Source organism: Gobio gobio (genome assembly GCF_949357685.1).
Source record: "Gobio gobio genome assembly, chromosome: 1".
Taxonomy (NCBI): Eukaryota; Metazoa; Chordata; class Actinopteri; order Cypriniformes; family Gobionidae; genus Gobio; species Gobio gobio.
In genome coordinates this window covers 71,128,708-71,154,131 of record NC_137097.1, presented here as the reverse complement: position 1 = coordinate 71,154,131, position 25,424 = coordinate 71,128,708, and the positions used below count along the sequence as shown (strand labels likewise).

At 44.1% G+C, this 25,424-nt stretch overlaps 1 protein-coding gene across 1 annotated transcript in view; it reads right to left on the bottom strand.

The window, feature by feature from the left end:
- The window catches only part of LOC307124447 (uncharacterized protein), a 270,885-nt gene that overhangs the window by 62,450 nt on the left and 183,011 nt on the right, over positions 1-25,424 (bottom strand). The gene's annotated exons all lie outside the window — the stretch shown is intronic.

The following is a 25,424-nucleotide window of genomic DNA, read 5'->3' as shown; positions in this document are numbered from 1 at the left end:
GGACTTCCAAGAGCGGTCCCCCCCGCAGGGGAGCAACCGAGGTTGCTTCCTCTGCGGCGCTCCGGGGAAATCGAGGTAATCCCGCCGTCTATGACGCTTCGGGCCCCATCGATTTCCCGCGAACCAATGCTGCTCCAGCCGCCTCCGGAGGGACTTGCGGCTGGGCAGCTAACGCGTCCGCACATAGAGAATCGTTCCCAACCACTTCCTGCCGGTCATCCGCTTCAGGGGGTTGGGGACGAGGCTCGAGTAACACCCGAAGCCAGCCTCGAGAGTAGAGTATCTCGACGCGTGAAAATGCCTTCCGAATATTTCTACATGGGTCCTGCGTACTGTAGACAAAGAGCAGGGTCGGGTAAGGGAACTGGTAAAATCCTTGCTGGCGAAGGAAGCCTTAGGGTGCGTTCCTCCGCCAGAGAGGGAGTCCGGGTTCTACAGCCGGTACTTTATAGTTCTCGAAGGGGATGGAGAGTTGCGTCCGGTAGACCTGAGGTATTTGAATCGGTCTCTGAGGAGGCTCGGTTTCAAAATGCTCATGGTCTCCATCATCGTGAGTTAGATCCAGTTCGAGGACTGGTTCATCACGATAGATCTGAGGGACGCATACTTCCATATCTTCATCCTTCCATGTCACAGGAAGTTCTTGGGGTTCGCCTTCAGGGGCGAGGCGTACCAATATTGAGTGCTTCCCTTCGGTCTAGCTCTTTCCCCACGCACATTCACAAGGTGCATGGATGCAGCTCTGGCTCCATTGAGACTCCAGGGCATCCGTGTGCTGAATTATCTCGACGACTGGCTCATATTGGCCCAGTCGTACGGGATGGCAGTTCGCCATTGAGGTGTCGTCCTGGCCCATATAAAGTGCTTGGGGCTGAGACTCAACACAACAGGTGTGTTGACGCCGTCCCGGAGAACTACGGTTCTAGGGATCGTATGGGACTCGACGACGATGCAGGCACAATTGTCTCCCGCGCGAGTCGAGACCATACTGGCGATGGTCTCAGAAATAAGGCTAGGCCACAGCATCACTGTAGAGCACTTTCAGGAAGTGCTGGGGCTCAGGGCAGCAGCGTCCAACGGGATACCCTTTGGCCTGCTGTGGATGAGACCTCTACAGTGGTGGCTGGAAACCAAGGGGTTTTCCCCCAGAGGGAATCCCTTCCGTATGATCAGGGTAACGCGCAGATGGCTTCGTTCCCTAGTCATACGGAAGAAACCTTGGTTTTGGTCCCAGGGGCCAGTGTTGGGAGTATCTTGTTGCCGGGAATCCGCTTCAACAGACATCTCCCTCACTGGTTGGGGCTTGGAGCAGGGGAGTTTGAGGTCACGCCCTCCATACAGACTGGCGCATCAAATTCTCCTGTGGACCCTAGGGAAACTGTTGTCCATCAGGGCAATGTATGTCCCGGGGGTCCGGTATTAGGGAGCAGACATCCTGTCGAGGCAGGGGCTGAGGCCCGGGGAGTAGCGACTCCACCCAGGGGTGGTGGCGTCTTGAGGGACGTCCCACTGTCCACTGTGGTGTTCCCTCACGCATCCAGCCCCACTCGGGTTGGATGCCAGGGTTCAGACGTGGCCGAGGCTGTGTCTGTACGCATTTCCCCCGATTGCTCTGCTCCCGGGAGTCCTGGAGAGGGTCCGTCGACAGGGGGTCAGTCTACTTCTAGTAGCACCCCGTTGGCGGACGCGAGCTTGGGTCTCGGATATCATAGCGCTGCTGGCAGGTCTTCCAGGGCAGATTCCTCTGAGGTGGGGGGGACGATATTCCTCCCCCGGCCAGAGGTTTGGAACCTTTGGGTCTGGCCCCTGAGGGGGTCAGGTACCTAGAGGCTGGCCTGTCGGCAGAGGTGATAGAGACATTACTCAGTTCCAGGGCTCCGTCCACAAGGAGACTGTACAGCCTCAAATGGAATGTGTTTTCCACTTGGTGCAGGGAGCGTGAGGTGGACCCAGTTAACTGCCCGGTGGCTTCAGTGCTGGAGTTCCTCCAAGATCGTTTCTCTGCGGGTCTAACCCCGTCCACACTCAAGGTGTACGTGGCTGCCATTGGGGCTTTCCACACTCCTTTGGGTGATGGGCCTTTGGGTAGGCACCAGTTGGTTGTGCAGTTCCTCCGTGGGGTTCGGAGGATGAGGCCTGCGGCTCGTTCCAGAGTCCCAACCTGGTATCTGGCAGTGGTTCTCGAAGGGTTGGCTGAGGCCCCCTTTGAGCCATTGGAGTCGGCGGAACCAAAGAACCTGACCTTGAAGGTGGCTTTTCTCCTGGCGATTACATCGCTAAAGAGAGTAGGGGACCTCCAGGCCTTGGCAGTAACGCCAACTTGCCTGGAGTTTGCCCCTGTAGGAGTAAAAGCCATCTCACACCCTAGGCCGGGCTACGTGCCCAAAGTTCCATCAAGGGTGGCCAGGTCTTTGGTTCTTCAGGCATTTCATCCTCCGCCTCACGTGACGGCGGAAGAAGGGAGGCTTCACTTGCTCTGCCCAGTTAGGGCTCTCAGAGTATATCTGGAGAAGTCTGCGCAGTGGAGGAGATCTCAACAGCTGTTAGTGTGCTTTGGTTCACCCAAGAAGGGGTTGCCTGCATCTACTCAGACAATCAGTAACTGGATTGTCCAGGCGCCTGGAGTGCATGCTTCAGAGCAATAGCTGCCGTTTCAATGCGCCGGCTCGCCCTTTATACTTCCGGGTACGCCGTCACGATGACGTCATCACGCACGCCAATCAGATTGGTTTAGTGGCTATACGGACTTCAGATTCGCTAGTGCTTAGGGAGTATCCCCGAAGTGTCGTTCCGACGCAGTGCTCGTTCCCTTCTCAGGGAACCCGAGCCGTTATCTAGGTATGGAAAACTGGTTTCCCCTATAAAGAAAATCACCTCTAGTGAAGCATCTAGTCTCGTTCAGAAGACAGGTCTTCATGGTGCTAAAAAATGGAATTGATGGGTTCGATTACAGTGTTTGCAACATCTGACACGGCAATTAAATGTTTTAGTTGTGGTAAGATCGGACACTTAGTTCGAGATTGTCAAAGAAAAGAAGGCAGTGCAGGTGCGAGCTCTAGCACGGGACAGGGCGCTTCTGCTGTTCCCACGGCTGAGATCGAGAACATTGATATGTGTGTGGTCGAGGCCGGTGAGATTGAGCTCGAGCCGATCGAGAATAACCCTGAGACAACTGAGATTGTTACCGAGCCTAGTAAAAGTCTTGATGAACAGTCTTCAATGGCTGAGGAACAGACTAAACATGCTGAAAACGTTTGTGTGGCTGACGGAATTGATGTGGAAGACAATGTTGATTTTGAGAAGGAAGCCAACTTTGTCTTTAAAATACCAGTTAAGAGAAAGAAAAAAAGCAGTGGAAAAGCTTTTAAGCAAGTGAAGAAAGATGAGGCGGGTAGTGAGGATGTGGGATCTGACAGTAATGGAGATTCCTCTGATTCAAATGTGTCTCAGTGTTCAAATCCGTCTATAAATTCTCAAAATGATAACTTGATTTGTTTGTATAAAGCTGATGACATTAGTGGAACATTTTTTTTCTGACTATAAACAGTTCATCAATGATGTGAGGATTTTAATGAAAGAGGGAGCCTTTCAAGATGTGGAGATTTATCGTCTTAGAAAACTTGTGAACAAACTAAAAAAAAAAAACAATACTAAAGATGAAGAGCTTGTCAACTTCTAAAACTCTGCCAAAAAATATTTTTTTGGCCGCTCTTCTTATATTTTTTTTTCTGGTCTTTAAAATAAATATGACAAATTTTAAAATTGGAACTTTAAACTTAAATGGTGCCAGAGATGGTCATAAAAAGAATGATGCTATTTGAGTCTTGTAGACAAAAGAAAATTGATATTCTGTTTCTGCAAGAAACACAGTGATTTTAAAAATGAGGCTGACTGGAGAAGAGAATGGGATGGACAGATTGTCTTGAGTCACAAATCTTCTACTAGTGGCGGTGTGGCTGTTTTGTTTTCAAAGCATTTTTTACCTTTGTCTTGTGAAGTTGAGGAAATAATTGGTGGTCGATTTTTAAAGATCAGTGAAATTTGAGAAAACCACAATGGTGCTTTTAAATGTATATGCACCTACAAAAGGGTTAGAAAGAGTTATTTTCTTAGAAAAGGTGGATGCTGTTTTGAAAGAGTTAAATCCAGAAGACATGTTATTTTTAGGTGGAGATTTTAATTGTACTGCTAATGACAAGTTGAATAGGAATCATTTAGAGCCACACGCTGCTTCTCAGAAAATACTTACACAGCTCATTGAAACTCATGATTTATGTGATGTGTTCAGAAGTATGAATGAAGATGTTAGACAGTATACTTGGGCTCATAGTACTGAACATACCATCTCTTTGGCACGACTTGACAGAATTTATAGTGTTCAACACCAACATAATCTTTTTAAATTTTGTAAAATTATTCCAGTGGGATTTTCTGATCACAGTTTAGTTCTGTGCAGTGTTTTAACCAAGTGTGTTAAATATAAAAGTACATGCTGGACTTTTAATACTTCATTGTTAAATGATAAACAATTTATAGATAACTTTATTTTTTTTGGGGAAACTTTTAAGCAGCAAAAGCATTTCTGCACTTCTTTACTGAAATGGTCGGACTGTGGAAAAGTTCTTATTAAAGACTTTTGTCAAAAGTACACTGTGAATTTTTACTCGAGACACAGCCCAGTTAATGAAGACTCTAGAAACAGAAATTATTTTTCTGCAGGATTTATTAGCATCTAAAAAACATAAAAAACATATTGATGACTTGAAGGAAAAAAAAGCCATTTTGTAAGACCTGTTGGGAGTTAAAGCACAGGGAGCTTTAGTCCGTTCACGGTTCCAAACTGTAACACAAATGGATGCTCCCTCAAAATTATTTTTTAATTTAGAAATGAAAAAAGGTCAAAGTAAAATGATGCACACGTTACGTTCAGCTACAGGGCAAGAACTAACTGAGCCTGCTGAGATACGTAGTCGTGCTGTAGATTTCTTCTCAGACCTTTATAAATCTGAACTGAGGGAATGGGGTGCAGATGCTGATAGTTTCTTTCAAGGACTGCCAAAGGTGGATGAAGAGTCCAACAATGAACTACAACAGACTCTGTCACTAAAAGAGCTGTATACTGCCATGATGAGCATGGAAAATGGTAAATCTCCAGGAATTGACGGGTTACCTGTTGAGTTTTACAAGACTCTATGGCCCGTCATAGGAGAAGATCTGCTGACAGTTCTTAATGACAGTCTGGAAAGAGGAATATTACCTCTAAGCTGCAGGAGAGCAGTCATCACACTGTTACCTAAGAAAGGTGATCTTCAGTGTATCAGCAATTGGCGCCCTGTTTCGCTCTTATGTTCAGAACACAAGATTTTGTCTAAAAGTTTGGCTACAAGACTTAGTAAAGTTTTAAGTAAGTTAATACATTCTGACCAGTCTTATTGTATTCCCAACAGGTCTATTCTTGATAATATTGCTTTAATTTGAGATGTTTTAGATGCTTCTAAACTCCTGGGAATGAACTCTGGTCTGATTTCTCTTGATCAAGAGAAAGCTTTCGACAGAGTTGAGCATTTGTTTTTATGGAACACTTTAGAGGCTTTTGGGTTTAGCCATGCTTTTATATCTATGATTAAGGCTGTGTATTGTAACATTGAGAGTGTTCTTAAGATTAATGGTGGTTTGTGTGCTCCGTTTAAAGTTGAGAGGGGGGTTAGGCAGGGATGTGCCATGTCTGGCATGTTGTATTCCCTTGCCATTGAACCTTTACTTCAAAAGTTACGAGGTTATCTAACAGGTCTGATTTTTCCTGGTTGTAATAATTCTTTACATCTTTACGCTTATGCTGATGATGTTATTGTTTTTGTAAATGGAAAGGATGATGTTATTATGTTAGAAAAAATTGTTAATGATTTAAAATGTGTTTCCTCTGCCAAAGTAAACTGGAAGAAAAGTGAAGCTTTACTAGTTGGAAATTGGAGTAGAGATCTTCCCGCATTACCTGGAGGATTGATATGGAAAAGAGGAGGGTTAAAATACCTTGGTGTCTATCTAGGAGATGAAAACTTCATTAAGAAAAATTGGGAAGGTCTAATTGAGAAAATAAAAGGTCGGCTGGATAAATGGAAATGGTTGCTCCCTCAGATATCTTATAGAGGATGTATTCGTATCATTAATAATCTTGTGGCATCTTCATTGTGGCATAAAACTTGCTTGTGTCGATCCTCCGAATGGACTGCTTGTCAATATTCAAAGAGAACTGGTGAACTTTTTTTGGGACAAATATCATTGGACTTCTCAAAGTATTCTGTTTTTGCCCAAAGAGGAAGGAGGTCAAGGACTGGTAAATCTCGCAAGCAGAAGAGCCACTTTCCGTCTCCAATACATTCAGAAACTGTTAATGGGACCTTATTCACTTTCGTGGAGACCATTGGCTTTACACATCTTGAGAAGAGTGAGCAATATGGATATGGATTTATCATTGTTTTTAATGGATCATAAAAGATTGACTTTTACTGGAATTCCTCCTTTTTATCAAAATTTGTTTAAAGTGTGGGGTCTTTTTAAACATCGCTGGATGGAACCAGCATTTTCTCTTTATTGGTTGTTGGAAGAACCAGTTATATTTGGAGCCAAGTTTGATATTTCAGGAGAAGATGTTCCTGGGTTAACAGAAATATTATGTAATAGTAAGCTTTTTAAGCTAAAAAATATCATAAATGAATCAGGATATAATTTACTGAAAGCTGAAAAAGTTGCTACCCTTCTAAGAGTTAGATCAATACGTTTTGCTCAGAAGGTTCTCCATAAACTAACTACAATTTTAACTGTTGAAGAGAAGGCACTTTTAGAAGAGTTTGGTGCAGGGACTTTAATCCATGATAGTAAAGATCTTTTTCCAGATCTTGAAATCTGCCCTGTTATAGAAGAGTCTTGTTTTAATAACCCCCTGTTAAAATGTGGTTTTAATGAGTATATTGATTTTTGTACAGCAGAAGGGAAAACATTGTATAAATGCATTGTGAAAGTTATTAATCAACGTAATTTAAGTATCAAAACAGATACAGTATGGAGAGAAAAATTAGGAATCAACACTGAAACTAAACCTGTTTGGAGAGCACTTTACAAACCACCATTAAAGAAAAAACTTGGGGATTTGCAATGGAGGATTTTACATGGAGCTATCGCTGTAAATGCTTTTGTATCTATTTTAAATCCCACTGTAAGTGACAAATGTCCTTTTTGTCTGGAACGAGAGACAATTTTTCACTGTTTTATGTACTGTAGTAGACTAAATCCTCTTTTTGATTTATTAAGTGTTTTTTTGGATTCGTTTAATATTTGTTTTTCAAAGCAAGATTATATTTTGTTTTGTTTTTTACAGTTCAAAACATAAGTTAAAATGTCATGTTGTTAATTTTATTGTGGGACAAGCAAAATATGCTGTCTATATCACCAGGAGAAATAAGATAGAAGAGAAGTCAGGACAAGATGTTGTACTAGTCTTTAAAAATATGGTAAAATCTAGAATTCTTATTGATTTTAATTTTCATAAATGGATGAGCACGATAAAAGCTTTTGAAATTCAGTGGTGTTGTAACTTTGCTTTGTGTTCAGTTGACAGTGAAGAAATTGTTTTTGCAAGAGAGTTAATGTAATTTCTATTTATTTATTTTTTTATTTATTAATTGTATTTTTTTTTTTTTTTGTGTAAAATTGTATAAATGTTAACAAACTTTTTAATAAATTGATTGTAAAAATCTAAAAAATCTCTCTCTCTCTCACACTCTCTCACTCACTCACTCACTCTCTCACTCTCACATGTCCAGGGGTGTAAAACCATGCTGAAATGTGACACAGTCAGCATTGGGGCATGTTGGGCTTCCATGTTTTATGAAGACTTTCCATAGACATAATGATTTCCGTACTGTAATCTATCCCAAATGCACCTAAACATGCCCCCTCACAGAAAACTTTTTGCATTTTTACATCTTCAATAAATAAATCAATAAAAAATGTATATAATTTATAAGCTGATTTACACATGGGGTTAATTTTGTTAAATGGGGGAAAATGTGTTGTATTACTACCATTATGGCCACATTTAGTCCCCACAACATTAGGGGATACCTGAAAAACACACACACACACACACACACACACACACACACACACACACAAATTGGTTCTATTTTATTCTATTGGTTCCTTTCTCTATTTTAAACGAATTGATTAAAAATAAAATATATTACACAATGAGTATTAACAAATAATTTACTAAAATAATTTTTTCATACTTTATAATCATAATCATAACCACTTTTAGTTATAGTTTTAGCTAAATATAATAATAAATATATAAATAATAATAAATATATATGAAAATACCTTACATTTTTTCAGAGAGATGAAGTAGTTTTTATGAAATGATAAAAAGCAAATATTTGAACCTGTATCAAACTAAACAACAAGAACAAAGTTAGCAAATGCCTTTCCAGAGCCAATGTTGTTCGTACTCATTTTATTTCCAAGCCTAATCTTAAAAGTTTAAATTAGATCTAAATTAAATATTTAAAGTTTTAATAAAATCGTATCTTCTTAATCTTCCCAGAAGACTGATGTATAAAGATAGCATCTGATGCCCAATGATTTTGTGCTTAAATCCATCATAAACCATAATTTTTTACTAAAAATAGCCCAGTACATTATTTTAAATATTAAAGATTCAAGCCGGTCTTGAGTAATAACGCTTAACCATGTATGAACCCCATGCAATGAAACATGTTAACAGTTTGTTACAAATAAACAGAATTTGTTTAAATACATTTCATTTGTTTTAAAAGAGTATTAGTAAAATAAGTTTGAGACGTATCTTTAAGAAAATCCCCACACATGTCCTCAGCATCATGATAGCTTCAGGGTAGGGTGATGGGGTGATTTGAAGACCAGCTGGTCCTCTGTGGTCAATGACACAGTAGAAGTAAAGTTTGTCTTCAGTGAATATTCAATTTTACTCGTCTTATGTCTAAGCATGATCTTACTTTAAATATTAACTGGTCTAATTTTACGCTACTAATATTACACTACTAATATTTGACATTTTGTGGAAGCCATGATCTAGGATTGCATGTACAAGTTGTATATGATTTTACTTTTCTTGTGTCTTCCAAACTGGCCTTTATCATTACGGAAACATATCCTTTACTGAAAATATGCTATCGGTTATCTACTCAAAAATACAGTGAATTTTACAAATGTAACCTTTTGTTGATGAGACAGTTTGTCTGTTGACCAGCATGAACAGACTTTGGAGAGAGCTGATGATTTGGAGAGAGCCCCAACGATTTTGCAGGGTGTTAAAGACCCTACAATGTTGTTGTTCCCTTTCAAGGGAACTCCCGTTGCATCGAATGACGCTATGGGGAACGCTTGCGTGATGAAGTCATGAAGCACATGTGAAATCAGTCCAATAGTGTGAGGGAACGTCAGAGGCGGATGACGTCATGAACCAGGAAGTATAAAGCCTGCCAAAACAAAGCCGCGCTAGCTTCTGTTGTCTTCAGTAGCGCTTTGTGTGATCAGTGATTCAGTGTTTTTCTAGTTCAGTAAAATAACTTTAAACAACAACTATGGCGGATAAGCAGCAGTTTAGAGTGTGTGTTCACCCTTGCCCTCGTTTCATTACGGGTGGGGACACACACATTCTTTGTGTTGCTTGTTTGGGAGAGGAGCATGCACGGTCAGCGCTCGAGGGCGCTGGCTGTGAGCACTGCGAGGTGCTTCCTTTACGGACACTCCGATCCCGCCTGGCGTTCTTTCGCGAGGACGTTCAGGCTCGCGTTCCTCAGGGCTCTGGTCCCGCTGCTGCTGAGGCACAGCGGCGATCACAGTCCTGGGGTTCGCAAATGGATTTATCAGCGAGGATAGAGACGGGCCCAGCCTTATCTCTTCCTTCACCTGATAGATCCAGTGCCTTTTCTCTGGGTTTGGAAGCACGCGCTGCGGTTTCTTCCGCCCCGATTGAGGCACCTCTGATGCAGCTTTCCAGTTCTGAGGATCTGGAAAGTGTTAGTGTCAGAGAAATAGAGGATTCGCCACCTCAGTCACAAGCATTTGAAGAGCTAGTTGAGGTTGTGACACGGGCTGTAGAGCGATTAAACATTGATTGGCCCGCTGATAAGCAGGACGTGCGTTCAAAAAGCAAGTTGGACGAACGTTATCTGCCGACTCGATCACAACCTCAACGCCGGGGTCTGCCGTTTTTCCCTGATCTCCACACTGAGGTGTCGAGATCATGGGAGAAACCAGTTTCATATAGGGTGTATAGTGCACAAACATCAAACTATTCAACTATATTAAACTATAAAGAGCACGGTTATGGGGAGATGCCCAAAATAGAAGATAATTTAGCGAGCTATTTATCCCCTGATTCGGCATCTTCCCTAAAGGCCCCGGCATTACCCACTAAGCCAGTTCGCACAACATCTGCTCTAGTGGGTAAGGCTTATTCAGCTTCTGGTCAGGCTGCAGCATGCTTACACACCATGTCGCTGTTGCAGGCCTACCAGGCTGAATTATTAAGTGATATTGATGAGGGTGGGGGAATTGGTCCCGAAGTAGTGTGTGAGCTACGTCGGGCCACAGATTTGTCTCTTAGGGCTACCAAGGAGACGGCTAAATCAATCGGCCGCTCTATGGCAGCCTTGGTGGCTACTGAGAGACATCTCTGGCTGAATCTCAGTTCAATTAAGGAGAAAGATAAGAACTTTCTGATGGACGCGCCCGTGTCTCCTTCGGGCCTCTTCGGCAACACAGTTAATGCTGTTGTTGAGAGGTTCCAGGAGGCATCCAAACAGACGGTTGCGTTCCAGAAGCTCCTCCCCCGCCGCTCACATTTCACTGGGGCTGCCGATCACAGAGAGCAGCCCCAAACATCAAAAGCCAGCTCTTCATACCGTGCCACTCAGAAACAGAGTGTGGCTTCCCGTGCTCCCCCTCAGAAAGATTGGGGACACGGGAAGCGCAATCTGCCGCAGTCTTCGAGGGGTAAGACGGATCTGCGGACCGTCATTACTTCCAAGAAGGCTGCGGGGAAAAGGTCCTGACGCCCGAGGGGTCAGGATTATGGGGGTGTTCCTCCCCGAAGGGAAGCAGTGTACACCTCATTATACGGTGCCTGTCTCCCTTCGGCGCCCTCTGGAGGTCGGTCTGCCAACCCTGCCACCTCTGGTGTTACAGGGCGCAGCGGTCTCCCAAGAGTGTGTATCCCAGGGTCCACCCAGAAATGTAGTGGTCCTGGGCTGCATGCCCCCTCCAAGGAGGGTCCTAGAGCAGTCAGTTCAGGTGTTCCCTGCCGGTTCGCCGTTACAGGGCACCGTTCTGACAGTTCAACAAAAACCAGAAGCCATTCTCGGGAGGATGGTACCTCTAGAAAACTTCTTGGCAGCGTGGAAGCTACTGCCAAATGTTTCTCGTTGGGTCCTGCACACTATAGAAAAAGGGTATCAAATACAGTTCGGGTCTCGCCCGCCCAGGTTTATGGGGGTCCTACCCACAGTGGTGGGCCCCAAGCAGGTTCTGGTAATGGAACAAGAAGTAAAAGCCCTGTTAGAGAAAGGGGCCATAGAATATGTACCTCACTCAGACAGGGAAGCCGGGTTTTACAGCCGGTACTTCATAGTTCCAAAGAAGGATGGGGGTCTGCGTCCCATTTTAGATCTTCGGGTGCTGAACGAGGCGGTCATGCAACTCAAGTTCAAGATGTTAACCTTGAGACAAATCGTGCCACAGATCAGGTCCGAGGACTGGTTTGTCACGATAGATCTCAAGGACGCATATTTCCACATTTCCATCCTTCCATATCACAGGAAGTTCCTGAGGTTTGCTTTCGGAGGGAAAGCATACCAATACAGAGTTCTTCCATTCGGTCTAGCACTTTCACCCCGCACTTTCACGAAATGCGTAGATGCAGCCCTGGCGCCTATGCGCCTGCAGGGAATTCGTATCATGAATTACATCGACGATTGGTTGATTCTAGCTCATTCGCATCAGGTAGCGGTTCGGCATCGAGATGTCGTTCTCGCTCACATGAAGGAGTTGGGGTTACGGCTGAACGCCAAAAAGAGTGTGCTTTCTCCACTTCAGAGGACCACTTTTCTAGGCGTGGTATGGGATTCAGTGTCGATGCAGGCGCGCCTGTCACCGGCACGGATAGAGTCTATACTGTCAGCAGTAAAGAGAGTAAAACTAGACCAGTCACTCACTATAAAACAGTTTCAAAGAATTCTGGGTCTGATGGCAGCAGCATCCAACGTGATACCTTTTGGACTGCTGTACATTAGACCCCTACAATGGTGGCTTAGAACTAAAGGGTTTTCCCCGAGGGGCAACCCATTTCGCATGATCAGGGTCACGCGGCGCTGCTTACGTGCCCTGGTTATGTGGAAGAAACCTTGGTTCTTGTCCCAGGGCCCTGTGTTGGGAGCTTCTGGTCGTCGCAAGATGCTAACGACAGATGCTTCTCTCACAGGCTGGGGAGCGGTCCTGGAGGGTCGCTTAGCTCAGGGTCTGTGGGGAGACCACCATCTCTCGTGGCACATCAATCGCCTGGAGATGTTGGTGGTGTTTCTTGCCCTCAAGAATTTCCTCACAGACCTCAGGGGCCAGCATGTGCTGGTTCGTACGGACAACACATCGGTGGTCGCCTATATAAATCACCAGGGGGGTCTGCGTTCACGTCCGCTATGCAAGTTGGCACGCCAGATCCTCCTGTGGTCTCAGGGGAAGTTCCTCTCCCTCAGAGCGGCTTATATCCCTGGGGCCCAGAATATAGGAGCAGACGTCCTGTCGAGGCAGGGGCTGAGGCCCGGGGAATGGAGGCTCCACCCCGAGGTGGTGGAGCAGATTTGGAGGGTGTTCGGCCGGGCTCAAGTGGATCTGTTTGCGTCTCGAGAGACGTCTCACTGTCCACTCTGGTTCTCCCTCACGCATCCAGCTCCGCTGGGGCTGGATGCTATGGTACAGGCGTGGCCGAGGCTGCGCCTGTATGCTTTTCCCCCGATCGCTCTGCTCCCGGAAGTTCTGGAGATAGTTCGCAGGGACCAAGTGCGCCTTATTCTGATAGCCCCGCATTGGCCGGGCAGGGTATGGTTTCCCAATGTAGTGTCGCTCCTCGACGGGCATCCACTCCAGTTGCCGGTCAGGAGGGACCTTCTGTCCCAAGCAGAGGGGTCAATATTCCACCCCCGTCCAGAACTATGGAATCTATGGGCGTGGCCTCTGAGGGGGCCCAGCTCATAAGGTCGGGTCTTTCAACCGAGGTTGTAGATACCATTCTTCACTCCAGAGCTCCATCCACGAGGAAGCTTTACGCTCTGAAATGGACAGTGTTCACTTCTTGGTGTAGTAGCCGTCACCAGGACCCAGTTAACTGCCCGGTTGGTACAGTGCTGGAGTTCCTGCAGGAACGGTTTAATGCAGGTCTATCCCCCTCCACATTGAAAGTGTATGTGGCGGCCATTGGTGCTTACCACACTCTTCTGGGTGGGTTATCTGTGGGTAAAGATCCGTTGGTGTCTCGTTTCCTTCGTGGTACTTTGAGGCTGAGGCCTGTAGTTCGCACCAGGGTGCCCGGCTTGGGACCTGGCTACGGTCCTCCAGGGCCTGTCCCAGGCTCCCTTTGAGCCGCTGGAAGAGGTTCAGGCTAAGTTTCTGACTTTAAAAACTCTGTTCCTCCTTGCTATTTCATCTCTTAAGAGGATAGGAGATCTTCAGGCTCTTTCTGTTGCACCCTCGTGCTTGGAGTTTGCACCTGGCATGGTCAAGGCTTTCCTTCATCCTAGGCCAGGTTATATTCCTAAGGTCCCTACTAACGTAGCTAGATCTATTATTCTTCAGGCCTTCTGTCCTCCACCTTTCCTCAATCTGGACCAGGAGAAAAATAATTTGCTTTGCCCTGTGAGGGCTTTAGATGCGTATGTCCACAGAGCTGCCCTGTGGCGTAAAACAGAACAACTGTTCGTGTGCTTCGGGCCCCCCAACAAGGGGTCCCCAGCATCTAAGCAAAGAATGAGCAAGTGGGTGGTTGAGACTATCTCACTGGCTTATGAGTCGGTCGGACGGCCTTCTCCCTTGGCCGTCCGGTCCCACTCTACTAGGAGTATGGCGGCCTCTAAGGCCCTTATTTCAGGAGTGGCTCTGCAGGACGTTTGTGATGCGGCGGGTTGGTCCTCACCGCATACATTCGTCAGGTTCTACTCTTTGGACTTGGACTCTACACCAGGGTCTGGGGTTTTGTCGTCCTAGTGCTGCTTTTTCACACTGGACAGGCACGTCTCGCTATGGTGCCGTTGGTATTAACGTTCCCCATAGCGTCATTCGATGCAACGGGAGTTCCCTTGAAAGGGAACGCCTCGGTTACGACTGTAACCTCGGTTCCCTGAAGAGGGAACGAGCGTTGCATCGTCCTGCCATATCTCCTACATGCCTGTCAAAGCGACTACTTCAGACTTTCGAAGCTAGCGCGGCTTTGTTTTGGCAGGCTTTATACTTCCTGGTTCATGACGTCATCCGCCTCTGACGTTCCCTCACACTATTGGACTGATTTCACATGTGCTTCATGACTTCATCACGCAAGCGTTCCCCATAGCGTCATTCGATGCAACGCTCGTTCCCTCTTCAGGGAACCGAGGTTACAGTCGTAACCGAGGCGTTTTTTGTCAACCTGATGAATTTACACATGCAAGGTCTTCGGAAGTCCTGACTTCCAGGGTCAGCGGGTCTCTTGAGAGTATTTGTTTTACCTTAAAACGAAAGATTTAGCTGTTGGTTTAATATTTTCAAAGTTTCAGGCGTGTTACAATCATGCAGCACAAGGATTCAGATGAAACCAAACAGAGTATGTTTCAAAATGAGTTATACAATATTTGTACTCTAGTATCACACTGGCTATTTTTAATAGTCTTTACTAGTGCCTGATGCATTAGAATCCAGATAATAACAAGCTAAGTTGATTCAGATGTTTATTGCCACTTTTTGTATTATTGTTGGCACAAATAAATAGCTGTTGATTAAAGCTTACATCACTGCCCTTTCCCTACAGATACAATCCAAACATGTTCTTTCTAGGAATTATGTGTGCACAAAAACGCTCTGTAAATTCAAGAGGCCTAGAGTAAGAAAACAGTGACATTGTTTAAGAAAATATGTCATAGTGCATACAGAAAATCCAATGTATTGTGATAGGCATTTTTCCCCTTCCATAGTCTTAGTTATATTATCAGGATCACTTATCGCATTTTATTTGTCGGACTGTATATGGTTTTAGGTGAAGATTCCGATCTTGTTGTTGTCAGTGTAAGTTCGTGCAAATCATCATTTGTGTGATGAATTCACTTTAAACATATTTTTAGTTGTATGACCAAACTTTTTTTGTTTTCTTTTGACAAACCTACATTTCATACGATTGACCTCCTGTGTTTCACAACCACAGGGAAAACATATTGTTTTGTAATACTCATTAAACCTAATCTTGGCAAATTTTTCTCACCTAGAACACAAAACTTGTACTGTTTTACACATTTTGACTATTTAACTATTTTTGTAGGTATCGTGTCATTTTAGAGGATTTACTAAAAGTTTAAATGCACCAGAATCACAATGTTTGTAAATTATGTTTTTTACTACTCCACTAGATCATATTTAGTCAGATTTCAGATGACGATTTTTTCCAAGCATAATCTTTATACAAAAATTATCCGATTTAATCACAATTTAATACAAATGTGTACGGCGGGTAAGAAAAGAGACATTTAGCTATAATTAAAACATAATACAGAAATCATCTCTTCTGCTCTATTGTAAAAGTAGTTCTCTTACGAGAGGTTCTCTCGTATTGCGTAAGTTCCTTACGCATCGGGAAAGTATTCTTTCTTCGAGATTTCTGAAAAACCCAAAATTATCCTTAATTTTGTAACATTGTCAACGCAGTGCGGCAGCCTGGCAGACCATAGCAGGCTATTCCAGCGTGCTATTGGCTGCTCTGCTGGCAACTGCAGCAGCCTATCGGTGAGCCCGCGTGACGTGGCGACCAATGAGGACGGATGAATCCCCCGCGGCCCCCATCTGTTCCTATATGGGATCTGGCCTTGGTCCTAGAGGCCCTGAAGGCTCATCCCTTTGAACCGCTCGAGACTGTGGAACCAAGGTTCCTTTCGCTAAAAATCGCGTTCCTGATAGCTCTGGCTTCAGTGAAACGCGTGGGGGATCTACACGCGCTCTCAGTGAGCCCGACGTGTATGGAGTTCGGTCCTAATGACTCTAAGGTCATTCTCAGACCGAGGCATGGTTATGTCCCCAAAGCGATCGGCACTCCCTTCAGGGCGCAGATTATCTCCCTCTCGGCTCTGCCAGCATCCGACGAGGGGGACGGTGGCAATATCCTCTGCCCTGTCAGGGCATTGAGGGTTTATGTCACACGCTCCGCCGCCTTCAGGCGTTCTGAGCAGCTATTTGTTTCGTTTGGTGGGCGCACTAAAGGTCTCGCCTCCTCGAAACAGACCCTGTCCAGGTGGATAGTGGACGCAATTGCAACTGCATACGCTTCCAAACACCTGCAGTGCCCGCTAGGTGTCAGAGCACACTCCACCAGAGGCATGGCCTCTTCGTGGGCTTGGGCCAGAGGGATTTCCATCCACGATATCTGTATGGCGGCAGGCTGGGCCTCCCCGTCTACGTTCGTGAGATTTTACAATCTGGAAGTTCCTGCCTTACAGGCGAAAGTGTTCTCAGTTCAATAGGGCTGTTGGTTCTGCCCAGTGATTCTGCGCAGACATAGCTCACATACTGGTAGTAAGTTCGGTACTAGGCTCATGTGAATTTGAAGGAGAACGGCGGTGCCGTTCCCTCATTCATGAGACAAGGTGTGGTGAATTTGAAGGAGACCGGCAGGTGCCGTTCCCTCATTCATGGGACAGCGTGTTGTAACCACCCGTCAGTTCGAATGAAGTGTCTGTATATGTGGTGGCCCGTTCTCCTTACCGGCCACCCTGCCCGAGCAGTGTTATGGTCCCCGGTTCCCTGGGATACATATGCTTTACGCGAGGCGCGCACGGCGTTGACAATGTGTTCCCGATGCGTAAGGAACTTACGCAATACGAGAGAACCTCTCGTAAGAGAACGATACTCGGTTACTTAACGTAACCTCGGTTCTCTCTAGAAGAGGGAACGATTATTGCGTCCCTTGCCGTGCGCCCCGAGGGCTTTTACGCTTCAGAACTACGAAAACCGAATATGCAGCCCGTGAGCCCTGCTTATATACACGTGGCCACGCCCCACCTGTAGGCAAATGAAGCCAGGTGGGCGCGAAGCGCCCTCATTGGTCGCCACGTCACGCGGGCTCACCGATAGGCTGCTGCAGTTGCCAGCAGAGCAGCCAATAGCACGCTGGAATAGCCTGCTATGGTCTGCCAGGCTGCCGCACTGCGTTGACAATGTTACAAAATTAAGGATAATTTGGGGTTTTTCAGAAATCTTGAAGAAAGAATAATTTCCCGATGCGTAAGGAACTTACGCAATACTCGTTCCCTCTTCTAGAGAAAACCGAGGTTACGTTAAGTAACCGAGTATCGATTTTTGCCCCGCCAGTAGATGACAGTTTTACATTTTGGTTCTTTGTACAGTTTTTAGATGACGACTACTCTTTGAGCACGGTCAAACAAAATACAACATAAGAAAATTGAACTATGATGTTCTTTCAGATCTGCTTAACTGCTCTATCTAGGAAGTGGTCACAAGCCAAGACACATTTCTGTTACATTTACAACTATTGTGGTTAAAACCAGTGTTGGGGGTAACTTATTACAAGTAACTTGAGTTACGTAATAATATTACTTTTTCAAGTAACTAGTAAAGTAACGCTTTACTTTTCAAATTTACAACAAAATATCTGAGTTACTTTTTCAAAAAAGTAACGCAAGTTACTTTTTCACATTTATTTGACTGACAGCTCTCCTGCCCCCATGTTGTGAAAAATAAGAGGAAAGGCGTTGTGTGTGAACATCAGTGTTGGGGGTAACGCGTTACAAGTAACGTGCGTTACGTAATAATATTACTTTTATGGAGTAACGAGTAAAGTAATGCATTACTTTATAAATTAACACATTAATATTTGAGTTACTTTTTTAAAAAAGTAATGCGAGTTACTTTTTTGTTTAATTAATGTGCATTAAAAAAAATAAAGTACTGAATTAAAATGAACGTAGTCGTAGAATCACGCACGGGAACAGACGCTAGTCAGAAATGAAGATGGCAGGCCAGAGCTGTAACGTTACATTACTGCGATGGAAGTATTCTCATTATTTTGAAATCGTCAAAGAAAAGGAGAAGGGGGTACTTGTTAAGTGCAGATTATGTGCAGGTGAAAAGCTCTTGTCAACTGCAAAAAACACCACTTCAAATTTAAAAAAACATTTGCATGCGAAGCACAGCACAACAGAGTTGGAAGCGAGAGAGCCCAATGATACCTGCACCCCGCCTCAAGCGAAACAACAAAAGCTTGATTTCAGTTCACCACCAGGTAAAACAATCAGCTCGACTGAACTGAACAAATTGGTTGCTGCTTTTATTGTTGAGGAGATGCAGCCACTGTCCACTGTGGAGGCGCCCACATTTCGCAATATCATCAGCAAAATCTCTGTGACAGGGAAAAGGCCGGGGGTCGTGCTGCCCGATCGCAAAACTTTTGCTAGCTTTTTAGACAAGGCGTATATGGACATGGAGACAGACCTGAAGAAAACTTTTGCCGACCTGGAATATGTTTCCACCACTGCAGATCTATGGACCGCTCAGAATAAAAGTTTTCTGGGAATTACTGTACACTGGATCGATCCTGTTACTCTCCATCTGCAAAAAGCTGCAATCGCCTGCAGGCGATTTCGTGGGAGACACACGTATGATGCCATCGCAGCGGAGATAGAGCAAATTCACAGCTCGTTTGCTCTTTGTGGTAAGATAACTGCCACTGTAACTGACAATGGCGCAAACTTTGTTAAAGCATTCAGAATGTTTCAAGCTGATGATGACGATGAAGCAGAGAATAATGAAGATGAGGTAATCTTCACGGATTTACACGAAGTTTTACGTGATGACACTGAGACCAGCGAAAAGTATGTTCTTCCTCCGCATCACAGGTGTGCATCCCACACCCTTAACCTTATATGCACTAACGACGTAGTAAAATTTTTGACGGCAAAGGCAGATTGCAAAGCATTGTACAGGAGTGCAACTGGAAAGTGTTCAGCCTTGTGGTCAAAAGTTAGTGGATCAACTGTGGCATCAGAGAGCCTGGAGGAATTCAGCAAAAGGAAGTTGCTGGTCCCTTCAACTACAAGGTGGAACTCGTTTCATGATGCGCTTAGCAGAGTCACAGACATTCCCTTTGTGGACCTCAATCAACTTTGCACTCGCCTGGACATCAGATGCATTACGGAGAGAGAGTATCAGTTCCTTAAAGACTACTGCAAGGTTCTGAAGCCTGTCTGTATGGCATTGGATATACTTCAAGGTGAAGATGACTGTTTCTATGGGACCCTTCAACCTACCCTTGAAATCCTGATGGCCAAAATCTTGGCACTGAAAGAGGGCCTCTCTCATATGATGGCTGACCTCCCTGACCTCATAGTCCAAGTAAGTCTGTTCAATATTGTCTTATTATTATTGTACTTTTGTTTTGTCTAGTCACTTTTATTACTATATTTATATTACTACTTTATTATTATAGATTGTTTCAAAGCAGCTTTACAGTGATAACTGGAAAATAATGATTCACTGATTGGTGCAAACAGAATAAAATTAAAGCTGTAAAATGAGTTCAATATAGCTTTAAAGCAGCTCTGCAGAAAACATTGATGTCATCATTCAGCTTAGTTCAGTTCTCATACAATAGTGTCAGTGCATTCAAGTCAATATGTTTATGTATCTTTTGTTAAAGGAGCAGTTCACCCAAAAATGAACATTATCCTTATGATTTACACTCCCTCAAGCCACCCTAGGTGTATATGACTTTCTGCTTTCAGACTAACACAATCAGAGTTTTTTAATAAATGTCCTGGCTCTTTCAAGCTTTTGGGCTGCCATTATAATGCTTGGATTAGCCAGGACATTTTTAATATAAGTCCGATTTTATTCGTCTAGGTAGGATGACTTGACGGTGAGTAAATCATGGGCTAATTAAAATTGTGTGAACTATCCCTTTAAGTTAAATTCTACTAACTTTTTTCTGACATAAATTTAATTATTCTGATATGAATGCATATCTATTAGTTTATAAACTGTGTAACCTATATAACATTCTCTTGCAGGCTATCAAGACACGGTTTAGCTCCATCCTTGACAGTGATGAAGCTTTGCTTGCTGCGGTAACCCTGCCAAAATTCAAGTTACGATGGCTGAGGGATGAAACAAGAAAAGACAAGATCAAGATGATTCTGGCAGTGCAGTGTCGTGCTCTCACCATTGAGATACCACAGAAAGAGCCACTGCCGTCTCCTGAAAGCAGAGACCATGAAAATGACTTCTTCGCATTTCCTGAAGAGAAGAATCAACATGACGAACAAGCAACTACTGTGGACATGGAGATTTGTGAATACCTGAAATCAGCTGATATGGGAAATTTACATGACTTCCCCAGGATTTTGAAGATCTTCTTAAAAGCCAACACAGCAACACCTTCCAGTGCGCCAGTTGAGAGGCTGTTTAGTATTGGAAGTCTCATCCTCACCCCAAAAAGAAACCGTCTCACAGACCAGCGTTTTGAGAAACTGCTCCTGCTGCGCTACAATCGTTACTTTAAAATATAACCCAGATGAAATAGTGAACTCTAAATATAAAGATAATACTCTAACATTACATTAAGGTAAATCTCTCTTTTTTTGCATTGCATTGCAGAAGTGATCTGCAACTTCTGTGACTTTTTTGCTTCTGTGCCTTTTTTGCACTAAATTAATTTTGATTTGAGGACAAAACTCAAGAGTTTTGGTCTATTGGAATCAACTTATGCATTTGTTTAGGCCATGTGAATTTTTTTTATAGCTGACATATTTATGTTTAATTGGTGATGTTTGTTCTCTAGTATCATCTTGTTCTTTAATAAGTTAATAAACATTTAAATATGTATGTCAATGTATGTATTTTGCTCTAATATAACTTAATTCATAATGGCAATTATCTAACTAATATTACACTCTTATTATCACTATGGACAGTGAATTTACAGAATTTATAGAATATGCAGTCCATAATCTACCCACACAAAAAGTACAAAAGTAACAAACACATTACTTTCAATAATCTGTTATAGATCTTTTATATGGCACTGTGATCAGGAAGTTCTCAGAATATAATATTCTATATTATTATTCAATATATGTGTTTTTAAAAGAAAATTAAGGTATGTTATATAGGCTGTTGTTGAATGCATTACTGTGTTAAACACTAGTACAAGAACTTCAAGCCTCAGCCAGTTAAGAAAAAGTAACTGAAAAGTAACGCAAAAGTAACGTAACGCATTACTTTCCATAAAAAGTAACTAAGTAACCCAATTAGTTACTTTTTGGGGGAGTAACTCAATATTGTAATGCATTACTTTTAAAAGTAACTTTCCCCAACACTGGTTAAAACACACCCGTCTATTACAGTTAGTTACAACATTTTACATTTGACAATGATGTGGTACCACTTTTTTATAATATGCAAACTTCAATAAAAAGTAACCTTGATAAGTAGTCATTCTAAGTAAAAAGTTAGCTGATTCAGACTGTTTTAGTTTCCCCACGCTCCAATAGCCATCTGCCTTTTAGGTTTGATCCATGAAACGGGAACAAAAACAACATTACAATGTGTCGTCATGGTTGTCTCAGTAATTATTCAATAACCGGTGGAATTGTTTAACATCTCTTAATTTTTTTTTTACAATTTAAGTATATGTTCAACTTAAATATTAGTTTTCAGTCATTTACAAAGGTGTCATGCATGATATCTTGTATATAATTAGATTAGATTAGATTAGATTCAACTTTATTGTCATTACACAAGTACAAGTACAAGGCAACGAAATGCAGTTTAGGTCTAACCAGAAGTGCAATAGCAGCAAGTGCAGGATATACAACGTTTGCATAAGTGCAGGACATGGATATGTACTGAGTATATATAAATATATCTATAAATAGAGAGATGGTTATTACTATAAACAGAATTTACAGGTGAATAATATACAGATGGCTATTACTATAAACAGAATTTACAGGTGAATATGTACTATGAATATAATATAATATACAGATGGCTATTACTATAAACAGAATTTTACAGATAGAGGTATACAATGATATGTTAGGCTAAAATGAGGAATATGGCAGTGGATTAAGGTAGTGCAATAAATTATGGACAGAAGCTATCCGAAAAAAGTGTAAAAGTGCAGTGGAAAGTGGTTGCATATTACAGTTAGAAGTACAGTGCAAAATACAAATGTAAACAGTAGGTACTGTAAAAACAGTCGGCAGTGCAAATGAGCATAATCCAGTTACGGTGTGGTAGTGCAAAATGAATAAGTAAACAGTTGTTACTGTGATAAACAGTCGGTAGTGCAAATAACAAAGTGAAGGTGGATGTGAGGTAGGAGAGTTATCAGTATATGAGGGGAGTGGATCAACGGGGGTTAGAGTTCAGTAAGGAGACAGCTCTGGGGAAAAAACTGTTCTTTAGTCTGCTGGTCCTGGTCCGGTGGATCCTGAAACGCCTGCCGGAGGGCAGGAGAGAAAACAGTCTGTGGGCTGGGTGAGAGGAGTCCTTGAGGATGCTGCGAGCTCGATGCAGACAGCGTTTCCTCTGGATGTGTTCGATGGCAGGCAGTGGAGTCCCTGTGATGCGCTGGGCAGTTTTCACCACCCGCTGCAGTGCCTTGCGCTCCGCAACAGAGCAGCTCCCATACCATACTGCCACACAGTTGGTCAGGATGCTTTCTATTGCGCAGCGATATAAGTTCACCAGGATAGCCGAGGAGAGCTGATTCTTCCTCAGTGTCCTCAGGAAGAAGAGGTGCTGGTGAGCCTTCTTGACCAGGCTGGAGGTGTTGGTCGTCCACGACATGTCCGCCGAGATGTGGATCCCCAGGAACTTGAAACTGGAGACACGTTCAACAGCCATTCCATTGATGTGGATGGTGTCGTGTGTGCCTCTTGACTCTTTCCTGAAGTCCACGATGAGCTCCTTCGTTTTGGTGGTGTTGAGGAGCAGGTTATTATCAGCGCACCATGTGACCAGGTGCTGGATCTCCTCCCTATAGGCAGTCTCATCGTTGTTGCTGATGAGCCCGATCACCGTAGTGTCGTCCGCAAACTTGACGATAGAATTAGATCCATACACAGGCTTGCAGTCGGCGGTGAAGAGGGAGTAGAGAAACGGGCTTAGCACACAGCCCTGTGGTACACCAGTGTTGAGTGTGATGGATGTGGAGCAGGTGAATCCTGAACGAACATTCTGGGGTCTGTCAGTTAGGAAGTCCAAAATCCAGTTGCACATTGAGGTATTGATGCCCAGGTCTCCAAGTTTGGCTATTAACTTGGATGGGATGACAGTGTTGAATGCTGAGCTGAAGTCATCAAACAGCATGCGTGCATAAGTGTTCTTTTGGTCCAAATGGGTGAGCACAGAGTGCAGTGCCATGGAAACGGCATCCTCTGTGCTCCTATTGCTGCGGTAGGCAAACTGGTGTGAGTCCAATGTGGATGGTATAGAGTCTTTTAGGTGTTCCAGGACCAGCCGCTCAAAGCACTTCATGACGATGGGTGTGAGTGCTACAGGGCGGTAGTCATTAGGGCACCTCGGGTTAGAATGTTTCGGCACTGGCACAATGGAAGTGCGTTTAAAGCATGAAGGTACAGCTGCTTGGGCAAGAGACAGGTTGAAAATGTCTGTAAAAACCCCAGCGAGCTGCTCCGCACATGCCCTGAGAACACGACCAGGGATGTTGTCTGGTCCAGCAGCCTTGTGTGCGCTGATCCGGCTCAGTGACTTGCAGACATCTGTGGTGGAGAGTGTGATTGGTGGGTCAGCTGAGGGTTTGAGCTTGGTGGCAGTTTCTCTGTTGTCTCTTTCAAAGCGAGCATAAAAGTGATTTAGCTCGTTCAGGAAGTTGACATCAGTAGCTGCGGGGTTGGAGTGGGGGGGTTTGTAGTCACTGATGGCCTGAATGCCCTGCCACATGCGTCGAGGGTCAGAGTTGGAAAAGTGACCCTCTATCTTCAGCTTGTAGCAGTGCTTGGCCTTTTTGATGCCCCTCTTCAGGTTTGCTCTGGATGCGCTGTAGGCTTGTGCATCTCCTGATCTGAAGGCAGTATTGCGTGACTTCAGCAGGAGTCGAACTTCCCTGTTCATCCAAGGCTTCTGATTTGGGTATGTGGTGATCTGTTTCTGGGTTGTAACACTGTCAATGGTGGTATTGATATGATCCAATACAGAGGAGGTGTAGAGGTCAATGTCCGTGTGAGCGCCACTGGTGGCTTGAGAAGCAAACACACTCCAGTCTGTGTGTAGAAACCTTTCCTGGAGTGTGGAATCAACCCCCGCAGGCCACACCTTGATGGTCTTTACTGCTGGCTTCACACGGTTGATGAGGGGTGAATATTTGGGGATGAGGAACAAAGAAAGGTGATCTGACTGTCCCAGGTGGGGGAGGGGTGTCGCAACGTAAGCACCAGCCATGTTTGTGTACACATGGTCTAAGGTTTTGTTTCCTCTGGTGTGGCAGGAAACATGCTGGTGAAACTTGGGTAGCACTGACTTTAAGTTTGAATGATTAAAGTCACCTGCAACAATAAAAGCAGCTTCCGGGTGATCAGTCTGTTGTTTACTGATGGCTGCATGAAGTTCTTTCATAGCAAGCTTGGCATCAGCATCCGGAGGAATATAGGCTGCAGTGATAATAGTGGAGGTGAACTCACGCGGCAGATAAAACGGTCTACATTTAACCATGAGAAACTCGAGGTTAGCTGAACAATGACTCCCAACAATAGCAGAGTTTGTGCACCAGGCTTTGTTAATGTAAATGCACAATCCACCACCTCTGGTCTTACCGGAGCCATCTAATGTTCTATCCGCCCGGAGCGTGTGGCATCCCGCTAGCTCAATAGCGGTGTCCGGTATTCCGCCGTTTAGCCAGGTTTCCGTGAAGATTAGGACGTTACAGTTCAAAAGTTTCTTGCTGTGTGTGATGCTGAGTCGAATCTCCTCCATTTTGTTCACTAGCGACCGTACATTGGCAAGGAAAATACTGGGTAAAGAGAGCCGATGTGGGGATAGCCATAGCTTTAGCCTTAGCTTAGCTCTCAGACCACCGCGTACCCCCCGCCTTTGTTTACGATCTCGGCGCCGCCTGCGAG